The sequence below is a fragment of the Puccinia triticina genome, chromosome 7A, assembly GCF_026914185.1.
Source record: "Puccinia triticina chromosome 7A, complete sequence".
Classification (NCBI taxonomy): Eukaryota; Fungi; Basidiomycota; class Pucciniomycetes; order Pucciniales; family Pucciniaceae; genus Puccinia; species Puccinia triticina.
Window position 1 is genome coordinate 4,049,263 of NC_070564.1, and position 12,201 is coordinate 4,061,463.

Genomic DNA, 12,201 nt, shown 5'->3' on the forward strand with positions numbered 1-12,201 from the left:
ATTTTCCGCGCAAGCCGTATAGCTTCAGCAATCCACTCTGGTTCCCAGCGGAGTAACTTGAAGTACTTGTCCCTAAACAACGGGTGAAGGACTTGAAAAAGAATAATAAATATTTAATGCAAAATCAAGCAGATCTCAATGACAAACGGTGTAGGGACTCTTGTGGGACACTAAATGTTTATTTGGTGAAAATATCCTCTGAGGGGGAAATAAATTGCTAATAGGTTGAAAGGCTATTACAACTTACGGGTGGTTTGAAAGACCTGCCCCTCTAATGGTACTATGCAAATAACTAAGAGTCTTGTAATCAATATTTATAAAGATGTGGCTGATTCCAAGATAGATCTTACTTTTGTATAGTAATCTCTATCAGACCTAGATTCCTCAAATCACTATTCTTGCAGATCTGTTACAACTTCTGATGCTGGAGGGATAATGTAATCCAGTGGGATCAATTATGTAAAATACAATTGTTGTTGATGTTGGGTTGTTGATGAGAAGGTTGGTAATGATCTCTTCCTTAAGCAATCTCTTGATAAGGCACTTTAATCAATACTAGAGCTCCTGGTTGCTACTACACTACTACTACTTGTTATAATTGTTGTTGATGAAGTTGGTAATAATCTCTTCCTTAACAATCTCTTGATAAGGCACTTTAATTACTACTAGAGCTCCTGACTACTACTACTACTACTGACTCAAACTTAACACTACCACTACCACTACCACTACCACTAAAATACCACTAAACTAACACTGTAACTAAACTAACCACTGTGACCAAACCTCTGTAGGCTGATGGGGAAAAGATCTGATGAGGGGGGGAAAGAGGCCTCCTTATATATTGAAGGGTGAGGGAATTTAGCTCCAGGGGAACTCCTTGTGAGGGCTATTTTCTGCAGGGGATATCAGTTGCACAGCAAGATATGCATGTGTTGCACTGCCTGCCAAACAATTAGGTAATGGATTCTGCAGGAGGGGATATCAGTTGCACAGCAATATATGCATGTGTTGCACTGCCTGCCAAAGAATGATGTAATTGATTCTGCAGGCAGGCTCCTTGAACACCTTATCTGCCTGCATATGCTGCACTGCATGATATCATGTGTTGCTAGGTGACCCAAACAACCTTCCGTAACCTACCATATGCCTGCATGTCCAGCTGTTGCCTTCTTCCATCCAGAATATTGGGGGTCAAAGCCTCTCCTCCCACCTTGCTCCATCCTTCCTTCTTCCTCCTCCCTAATTAATACTTACATCCATATCCCATCATACTGAATCCTAGACCCTTATAAAGTAATATACCACCCTTATAAAGTAATATACCACCCTTATAAAGATAATATACCCTTACACAAGTAATATACCCTTATAACACTGCCTTACTTGATACACCACACCATCCTCCCTTCCATTCCTGGTTGAGACATGTGCTCCCAATACCTTCCACCTCTTCTATTGATAACATCCTTCCACCTCCCTGCCATCCTACCTAGTCATGGTCCTCCATTCCATCCCTGATCACGCCGTCCATCCTACATGATCCTAGTCTGCCGTTCCGTCCGTGCTAACACTATCCCTCATCCATCTGTCTGTATCTGTAATGAATCCATTCCTCCCATCAACACATACACTGCTTGTATTATATATAACTTCCTCCTCTTATAATGAATGATAGCTGTATCTATGCTGTCTCAATACCTCTGCAATGTGCTTTTGGCATTGTCACGCCAATGGAGCACCACAACGGTACTTACTGATAGCTATCCTGTAGAGAGGGGAGTTGTCTGTCAAGCTATAGTACTTATTCATGATTTTCAAACCAATTTGGCAAGCGTTCTTCAATGCTGGTGGATACTTGGAACCAGAGATTGCAGTTGATAAATGTTTGGTAATTTGATCAATGAAAACGACAATGTTGGACAAGCAAGCGGAGCCTGAGATCAAGATTTGAAGAGTTATCTCATAGAAGATTGAGAGGATTTCCAATAGATCCCGCGCCAAGTCAAGGTCAAACTTATCAAGGTGGAACTTGCAATCAATACCAATTTGTTTGTGACGCTGCCACTTGCGACTGGGGGTTAAAAAAGCAAGGCAGTCAGTTCATGCACATTGTAGTGTCAGAAATAGTACAGCTAGCCCAGAAGAGCTTGCGACTTTGGCCGCAAACTCTGAGAGTTTGTGCCGCAGCGGCAAGAGTTTTCCGCAGCTGTTGACAGCCGTGCGCGCGGACCGTGCTTGGGGGATCCCGCAGGAAGGCTGCCTGCCACCGATCCACATCAGCCTGCCACCACCAACCCACCGCCAACCGTTGTCAAATCACCACCGCCAATCGTCGTCAAATCACCACCGCCGACCGTTGTTGAATCACCACCGCCAACCGTCGTCGAATCACCAACGCCGACCGTCGTCGAATCACGAGTAGATTTTTTCTAAATGGTTTGTTTGCTTGTCATTTTCTGCAACCCCAAGCTGATATGAGTTCTCTTTTTTTCTGGTTTCCTTTTTTGCTCCTTCAGGCACAATGTATGTGAAGTATAGCGCCGGATTCAAATTCGCCGTTATTTGGGCGGCCCTCGATGGAAAACCCCTCGCCGAAATCAATGTATATCTCCCAGCTCGGCAAACCAGTTTAAAACTGTAGATAGTTGGAAAGCTGAACCTCGATGTCCTTAAACATCCATGGGGAATATGGGGATCATACTGGTGAGTATCAATGCACAAGAGTAATGGTCTGGGTGCGTAACCATCCTGCATGCACAAAAAATGATGTACACGGTCATTCTTCCAGCTGGTTGATTGGAGTAGTTTACAAGGTGTAGGCATGTTTTATGTGTGTATAAATTGAAGAACCCATCTACATCACAATCGGATTTACAAGCTATAATTTCAAATTATGTGCACTCCAGCCGCTAGTTAAACAGTGAATGACATATGGTGGCTTGAATTAGAGCCTCGGCCAACAGCTATCACAGCTATCAAAGGATTTGTGAGCCAAGAAGACTCAATCACAAGGATAATTGATTCTCATTTTGAGTCAAAAGATATCGGGGCTAGAAAAGATGAGAAATACAAGTTAGAGCCCAAAGAAAATAATCTCTCTTGAGTTCCTTACGGATCACACGGACGCCTTTTCCGGGCTCAACAACAAAGATCTCCAAGCCGTCACCGACTTCAATATGTCTCTCAGCCGCGCAAGTGAACGCGTCTGTGACCAAGGCTTCGACCTTTTCCAACGGCAATTGTGATTGAGGGGGAGGGTGAGATTTGCCTTGGGCGTAGACCGGCTCGGGTGGAGGAGCTGGGCCGGACGGATCACGAGTCATATTTTTGCCTCCAACCTGACCCAGGTTTTTAAAAAGAATTTGCAGAGTACAAGACAAGCAGTCAATTTCTCAAGAGATATCACATGATTGCATATATATAGGAGTCTATAGCCTCCCCCTTGTGAAACACTTCTCACCTGGTTGTCCAAAAACGGCTGGACTAGACTTTGTGCCGCCCCGGCGGCCCTGCATCTTTCTTGCTCATAACTTCCCACCGGATTGAACCAATAAACCGCACCAGTCCCATCTCAATTGATTCCTGCCAAGAGGAACGGAAGTAATCAATATCGGCATAAGAGTTAGTCTTGCGTGCTCTCTATAACACTGATGGTAACCAACTCACCTGTTTTGGATTGTTCCAATGGCCGGATGAGATTGTTTCAATGATCCTTGGCTGCTGGGGTAGATTTGCGGTGGAGGGGAGATGTATGGATTTGATGGTGGTGGTGATTTGACGGCAGTGGGTTGGTGGTGGCAGGCTGGATGTGGATCGGTGGTAAGCAGCCTTCCTGCGGGCTCCCCCGGGATCCCCCAAGCACGGTCCGTGCGCACGGCTGTCAACAGCTGCGGAAAACTCTTGCTGCTGCGGCACAAACTCTCAGAGTTTGCGGCCAAAGTCGCAAGCTCTTCTGGGCTAGCTGTAATAAAAACTTACATAGCGGCCTCACATCAGATAATACTGTTAATTTGGACAAGAGTTGAATTCCATCGGGTTTGTACGTCCCGCTCAACATTGTGAGGAGTATCACATCCATTTTCACGGCATATATCAACAAATTCAGCTTTTGAGTTTGGCAAGTATTTCAATTTTTTAGCAATCGCACAAAACTACCAAAAGAAAGGATGATCAACTACAGTATATGTCAGAGAAATTGTATGTAATTGCAAACCTTTGCCAAACTGTTTCTGCAACCTTTAGTTGTATATTGATCATCTTCCTCTTTGTTGCTAGGGTGATCAATATCATCCATACCAAGCAGCTCAAACTCATCTGGTTCTTTTGGGTCATACAACCCAGCTTCGCTTTCATCATCATTGTCACTACAGTAGGTGGCATCTTCTTTGGCTTGGAAGCTAGTAAAGATGAGATAAATCAGTGTCTGGAAATAAAATAGGGGTGAACTGAGAGTTGGACTTACAAATTAATGTTTCCCTCCATGTCATTGTTGCTGGATTCAGAATAATCTGAGTCATCCCGAGTTGTTTTTTCTGTTTTTTTTGGTCCCTGTTTGCTTCTGAGTGCCAAAGGGTCGTAGAATTCCTTGTACAATCAATTTGAGTATGTGTATGAAACAGCGTGCCCACTGTGGCTCCCCTTTGAAGCGGGGCCACTGCTGTTTCTTCAGCTCTTTTACCATGACATTGTTGTTTGTTGCGTTGTTGCTGACAATCCCACATAGCTAAAGGTTCTTGTTCCTCAATCAGCGACAGACTAACAAGCAAACAAAAAACCCTGGCTAACCTTCTGTTGAATACCAAATTTCTCCACAACGATGTGGACGGTCTCAGCAAGATAATGACCTGTGTGGCTTCGAGAGAGGCGAACAAAGTCTAGAGGCATGGCCTCTAGCTTTGGTTCACCCAATAGATTGCCTGCTAATCGGTAGATGATGATCCCAAGGATGTCAAACCCATTGGGAGACTGCCAGGCATCTACTCCTAAGTACAGTGCACCTTTGTGTGCCTGATAAAACAATAAAAATGCAATCAGCGGATGAATTGAGCGGAAAAAAAGCAACAAAAATAAAGGTGTACGAACCTCCAAAACCAACTTATAGTTCTGTTGTATAGCTGAGTAGAGCCTGTGGATATCTTCTGAAACCACTCGTCTCGCTGGTAGATTCTTGACAACAGTTGGAGGAAGAATGGCCTTGTGGCTTGCGTTGACTAGTGCTGAAAAGGGTCTGGCGGCCTCGGCACACCATACCACACAAAGTTGAGGAACCTATGTGTTTTTTTTTTGGTAAGCCTAGTTAGTTAGCTTGATCAATCATATATTGAAGCCTTTTACTCACCTCCTTGGGATCAATGTCCCCAGTTCCCTTGATTCCAACATGGGCAAGATTCACATTTGATTTCTGTTTGCTCTGTTTTTGGAGGCAGGTTGCCGCATGCTTGATTAAATTGCTGCAAGACAAGTCCAAGGTTGGACGGTTTATCTTGGTTCCACATCTGAGTTTGGGGGTCGGCAAGGGTCAGGGATTTAATTTATTGATCATGGAATTAAAAAAAGATCAATTGAACTCACATTTTGCAAGGATAAGCGATCACTCTTTGGTTATTCTTATCAAGCTGCTTGGAGAGCTCGGGGACCAAGTATGATTTATAGCTTAAAATCTGGCCGTTTGCGGGGATCCTCTGTGCCCTTACTGAATAGAAAATTCGGAATCATTATGCCGGAAAAATATATGGTTAACGGAATAGAGTCACATAGCTCCTCCTTGTCGCTTTCATCCCTGGTTCTTCCTGATGGAGGCTGGGTACTACCCAGAGTGACAAGGTTGTCTCTGCTAGTCGTTTGAACGCTATTGTTGTCATTGTTATTCTGGGAAGATGAGGGGTATGATGCTGATGTGTTGGGTCTTCTTTGCTTGCGGTTGGAGGCCATGATCAATGGTTTTGGCGGGGTTTGATGAAAGCGGTGGATGGTGGCCGCCTAAGATTTGCCTTACACCCAATGGATTCCCCTGAACCCCGGGAAAAATAGGGGGCTTGGGGCGGGTGCGGGCAGGCGGTACCCGGGTACCTGCTGCCCTTACCCCAAAAACCAGGGACCCGGTACCACACCCGGCACCGCTTGGAAGGTACCTGACAGGCACCCGCCACACCCGCCAGGCGGTGCCGGGTTCCCAAACGCCATCCCTAGGTCATACTAATGCAAGGAGTGCATAAAAAAGGTGGAGAACTGTCAAATACAGGGTTCTTTCATGCAAGGGGTGCATGAGTGGTGTCAGAATAATGTAAGGAGTGCAGAAATTGGGTCAGAAGACTGCATGCAGCTGCAAGGGGTGCATAAATGAAGCAGGGACATGTCAAATACAGAAGAAATGGGGTTGGTCCCCTGCATATGCAGTGCAGATAAGAGGGATAGAAAATAGTATGTGTTTGGCTGGGGATGAGTATGTGTATACCTGGGAAAGGTGACTTGGGGGTTGTGAAAGGTTGATGACTGGGGCTGGCGGTGTCCATGAGGGTCCAAGAGGGTGTAACTTCCAGTCCAGCGGGGTTCCAGGGACGCTTCCAGTGGTGACTAGGGGTAAATTTGGCCGTAGAATCCATTTCTGAGGTCCTTTTGGTGGTATCTTGAGGCCTAAGGTGAGTAAATATATGTATGAGAAAAAACTTTTGATTTTTCACTTTTCCATCTACCACACCGGTCATTGGGAGGAAAAAACCCTCTCAATTACAGGTGCATACTTGTAATCAAAAGGAATCAATCCCCTTGATGAACAGTATGCAGGGTATCCTAGTTATTTCTACATGAATTGTCTCATAACTTGTTAAGATCAATATTTAGGCTTTATTTACATCAGATTCTGTTTTCTCATGCAATTCCAACCCTATTCTTCACTGACTACATTTCAATAGCTCCATTCCTTCATGGTTTTCTGTTGTTTCTGGTGTGACATGGAATTCTGCTGCACAGTGAAACCCAGCTCCCCAACCACATGTACATATGTGATTATGTCAGCCAATGTTTAAAATTTTCAAGTCAGGATCCCCCACACAGCAGGAGGATCCACAGACTTCAGACACCCAGAACCACACCCCCAGATAACCCAGGATCACCTACCAAAGGCCAGTATACTCCCAGTAAAACTTACGTCACAGGCGCCAAGGATATTGAAAGTTAGTACCCTTTTTCACTGACCCTTGAATATCTTTGAGCTACACATCTCTGTCTCTTGACTGTTTTCTCTCCCTGTTTGCTTTTGCTCTTCTCTTTTGATCACAGGTCATCATATATCCAGACCTCTTATCCCAAGGATCCCTCTGATTGCATATCCTTCTTTTTCTGTGGTTTTTGTCAGTAAAAACCCACACAGGTTTCCCTTTAAAGAATCTTGACTATCCAAAGAGAAGTCTAAAAAATTGTGGCTGATTAGACATTCAAATACCTTCCATGTTTCAATTGTGAGACAACTACTATGCTAATTACATTAGTGGCACTAATTCTGTAGCGTAGTAGTTGGCTGCTAATGATTTTGGCTGTTAGTTTTAGCTGTAATACAAAGCTGCTAAATCACGCTAACACTAAATTACAGCTAATTAGCTACCTATTACAGCTAAATTAGCTGTAATTTGCAGCTAAAATTACACTTTTTTCTCAAATACCTGTTAGCTCTCAGTGTAATATATTTTAAGCTACAATCTAGTGTGGCTTAGCGGCCTCAAAAACTGCTAAGTTAACGCCAATTACGCTAAACATAATTTAATAGTTGCATTGTTGGTTAATTAATGACCTGGAGAATCTAATTTGCAACAATACATCCAAGAATATGCCTCCTTCTCATGCATTGAACAATGAATTTATGTAATTTGATGTTTGAAACAGATTTGGAATACCAAACCACATTGGCTGCCACAGCTTCCCCCAGTCCCGCCTCAGCCTCTAACTTAGCTAAGTCCCTACTTGGGGGAGCAATGCAATCCCAAAGGAGGGACTTATGACTTATTTCATACTTCTTGCCTGAGATATTGGGGCTTTCTTGGCTTTTTATGCCTTTTTTTCCTTTCACCCTTCACACAGAAAAAAATAGGTAACCTCTGCTGGAGCCCCAAAGGGTCAAGATAGCTGAACATCTTGGCTCCATTTCTCTGTCCTCATGATGCGGATTGGCTTCAGGAGTTGGAGTGGCCAAGGCATCTTACCCAGAGCTTGGAGACCCTGGTTCCTGTGTGATTGAATTTAAAAGCCATACTGTTTTCCGTGGTCAGTTCAATATGCACAGTGTGAAAATGATAGACAAGTACTTTATTGAAACATTATTTTATTAAGAACTCAATAAAAGTAAATAAACTTGAGAAATAAAATTAATAGTTAAACCTCTTCATCTGCTGACTATTAGTTAAAGATAAAGATGGCTATCGGGCGGGCCGTCCAACGGGCCGCCCAAACCCGCGCAGGCCTGGGCCGGGCTCAGACACACAATTCAGAGAATTATTTAAATCGGCCCGGCCCGTCCGACCCGTTTAGTAAACGGGCGCCAGTGGGATGCCCCCGGTCGGGGAACAGGGGATGCAGTTCAGACCGTCTCCGGGTCCTCCGTGTTCTTGGTATTGGAATTGGCTGCAGTGACTGCCTACCAGTACCGCCAACCAGCCATCAACCAGTCCCCCTCTCACTAACTCCCAATGGCGAAGCGGACAACACGGGCCCACGCTGATTCATCCGAGGAAGAAGGTGATACTGACAATATCCGCGTCGTCGAGAGATTGGAACCCAAAACTCCTTCAACTACGCAGCGGGAAACTCATCGGCAGCCACCTAGAACTGAGGCTTCAGCCCCACAGACACCAGCCCCCGCCGACAGTTTGAGCGAATCACAAGAAATTGCTAAAGGGATATCAAATGCGCCATAATGACGAGACAGTTGACACATTGCTGTGCACTCAAGAATGGATCAAAGGAGCCAGGGCCACGGCTAGATCTTCATCCTAATTTCCCCTATAAATATAGGGGGTTACTAAAAGTACCCGGGTATTTCCGCGTTTGTACCCGGTTTTTGTGTACCCCCTTTTCCGCGTACGTACCCGGTTTTTTTCTATTCATTTCTACGCGACGCAAATAGGCTCAAAATTCATCTAAAATCCTGAAAATAATTATGACCCATTCAAAATTCCAAAATAGCAACTTTAAAAGATTTAATTAATTTTTTGCATACCCCCTTGTCCCCAGTGTGTACTAAGGGAATATCTTTTTTGTTACATGTACCAGGGTTCCAAAAAATTGAGGGAACATTTAAACATGCATTAGAAGCTTCCTTTGAAATTTTTGAGAGAAAAAAATAGGTACGTGGCGGGTACATGGTGTGCTTTGTAGAAAAATGACTGCTACATGTATAACTTTTTTGTTACACATTTAAAGAGTCTAAAAATTTCAAAAATGTTTCTATGGTGTATATTCTGTGCGCCATTAAATTTATAGCAATGGGGTAAACACCAAACATGAGATATAGGCGGGCCGGGCAGCCTTGATAGGAACAATCTGCCTAATTATTGAATTTTTTTTTTTGATAAATTTCCCAGAAGTCTAAGGACTTAAGGGGTTACATCATGATGCATATTCTCTGCGCTCTGAAACTTTTGGCGATATTGGTACCTCAGAACATGAAATATAAGGGGTATGTGGTAGTCATATTGCCTTACTGTGCACCCCTTATATCTGATGTTCTGAGGTACCAATATTGCCAAAAGTTTCAGAGCGCAGAAAATATGCATCATTCTATAACCCCTGCAGTTCTTAGACTTCTGGGAAATTTATCAAAAAAGATATTCAATAATTAGCCAGATTGTTCCTATCAAGGCTGCCCGGCCCCCCTATATCTCATTTTTGGTATTTACCCCATTGCTATAAATTTAATGGCGCACAGAATATACACCATAGAAACATTTTTGAAATTTTTAGACTCTTTAAATGTGTAACAAAAAAGTTATACATGTAGCAGTCATTTTTCTACTAAGCACACCACGTACCCGCCACGTACCTATTTTTTTCTCTCAAAAATTTCAAAGGAAGCTTCTAATGCATGTTTAAATGTTCGCTCAATTTCTTGGAACCCTGGTACATGTAACAAAAAAGATATTCCCTTAGTACACACTTGGCAAAAGGGGGTATGCAAAAAATTAATTAAATCATTTAAAGTTGCTTTTTTGGAATTTTGAATATATCATAATTCTTTTCAGGATTTTAGATGAATTTTAAGCCTATTTGCGTTGCGTAGAAATGAGTAGAAAAAAACCGGGTACGCACGCGGAAAAGGGGGTACACAAAAACCGGGTACAAACGCGGAAAAACCGGGTACGTTTAGTAACCCCCTAAATATATTTCTTTTGTTGTTAAAAGTGAAGTAATAAACATGCAGACTGGCAAAATAGTAGGTTGCCAAGTGGGTGGCCCGCAGGCTGTCCGTGGGCGGCCCGCAAGCTGAAAGCCCGCGGGCGCCCATTTAGTAAACGTGTTTGGGCCGGGCTGCATATTTAGCTGAATTAACCCGGCCCGGCCTGTCCACTCACTTCACGGGCTGAAGGGGGCCGGCCAGCGGACAGCCCGAGCCCGCCCGATAGCCATCCTTAGTTAAAGAATTGTAAAAGAAATACCTCAAAGAAAGAACCTGAGAAAATAAAAATCTTGAACAAGGACAACAGACAACAGCAACAAACACACAGAATTATCACAACAAGCTAGCCTGAAGTAATAATCAAAAGGAAAGTTAATATATACAATCTTTGATAAGGTTGATAAGAGCATAAAGTAACTACCTGCCCGGATACTAGATCTAGCTCCTCCTGAGTGCTTAGAGTCGACGGCGGTTGAGATTGATCTTCAATTTGATCCAAGAGGTCTAAAAAAGATTGTCTCAGTGGTGGGTAGTTACAATATGCTATGATAACCGCCATTATCTGCGTAGCGTAACACTTGTCGTTACTGCGCTCAGGCATTAGCGCTACTAGCAACAACCAGTTGTAACCCTGGGCCGGTATTGTAACAGGCCTGATTTTTTTGGTGTTACTTGCGTTACTAGTAGCGTAACATCTTAACCACCAGTTAACAAGAAGATAAAGAGGGCAAAATGCCCCCCTCTGGATCATATGTAGTCCAATATCTGCCCCTCTGTGCAGGCAGATATTGTAACAGATGTCAAATGTCAAACATCCTGGGTGTGCAATATTGTAACGCACTTCCGTTACATTTAATGGTAACGGTAACAAGAGAAAAACTGTTACAATATTGGTACGTTACCAATAACCGTACCGTAACTACCCACCGTTGATTGTCTTTGAGTAGTTTTTGGTAGTCAATGATTGAGTTGGTGTGAGTGAATAATCAATGAGTAATGTGTTGTGCAAAAAGATAGGGAAGGATGAGACAATTATCAGGGTCCAAAGGGCGTGCGCGGGGCCGTTTAGGAACCGGTTCAAAATTGGAAAGGCAAAAACTCACAAGCCAAACCTCATTGGAAGATGGGAATCTCTCAGGCCAAAATGTGGACATTGTTGGATTGTTGGAATATATGCTTCAAGCTCCATTTGAGTGGCCAAGCTATATGATAAAATTTCCAAGAATCACCAGTAAGACCAACTCTGTGTTTAGCTCAGTGGTATAGGAGCAGCTCTCATGAATGTAGAAGGTTGTGGGTTCAAATCCCACAACACACAATTCTTTTCACCTGAGTAATATCAACAGACATTAGTCCCAATTATCTCCTTTGGAGGTCGCTCTTTGCCCCAGCCCAGGCTGTACCAGGGCCCTCCGAAGTGGGGGACTTGTTTTAAGTTAACATCAGACTGCCTGGTTCAAGTCTAGCCCTGACTTTGAGCTCCACGCGCCTCAACATTTCTGGCATAAGCCATGCGCTCTGCTTCCAAATTCTCCAATCCCCAGGCCCCCAATTCCATGCGCAAGCCCTTGCACTCCACTGCAATGGACTCCCAAGACCCTCTCCCAGAGACTATGGACCCCTGGGCCAGATTACGTCACCACAGCGGACTACAAAATAAGTTGTCAAAACTGATTACCCGCAGCTTTTGCTTATCCTGAGAACACAACAAGATTTTGATAGGCACATCCCCTTTGGAAGCAATTTAACACAAATAAACCTTAATGAAAGGTGCATTAGCAAACAAAATCAGCAGTGATTTTCTACCAAATTGA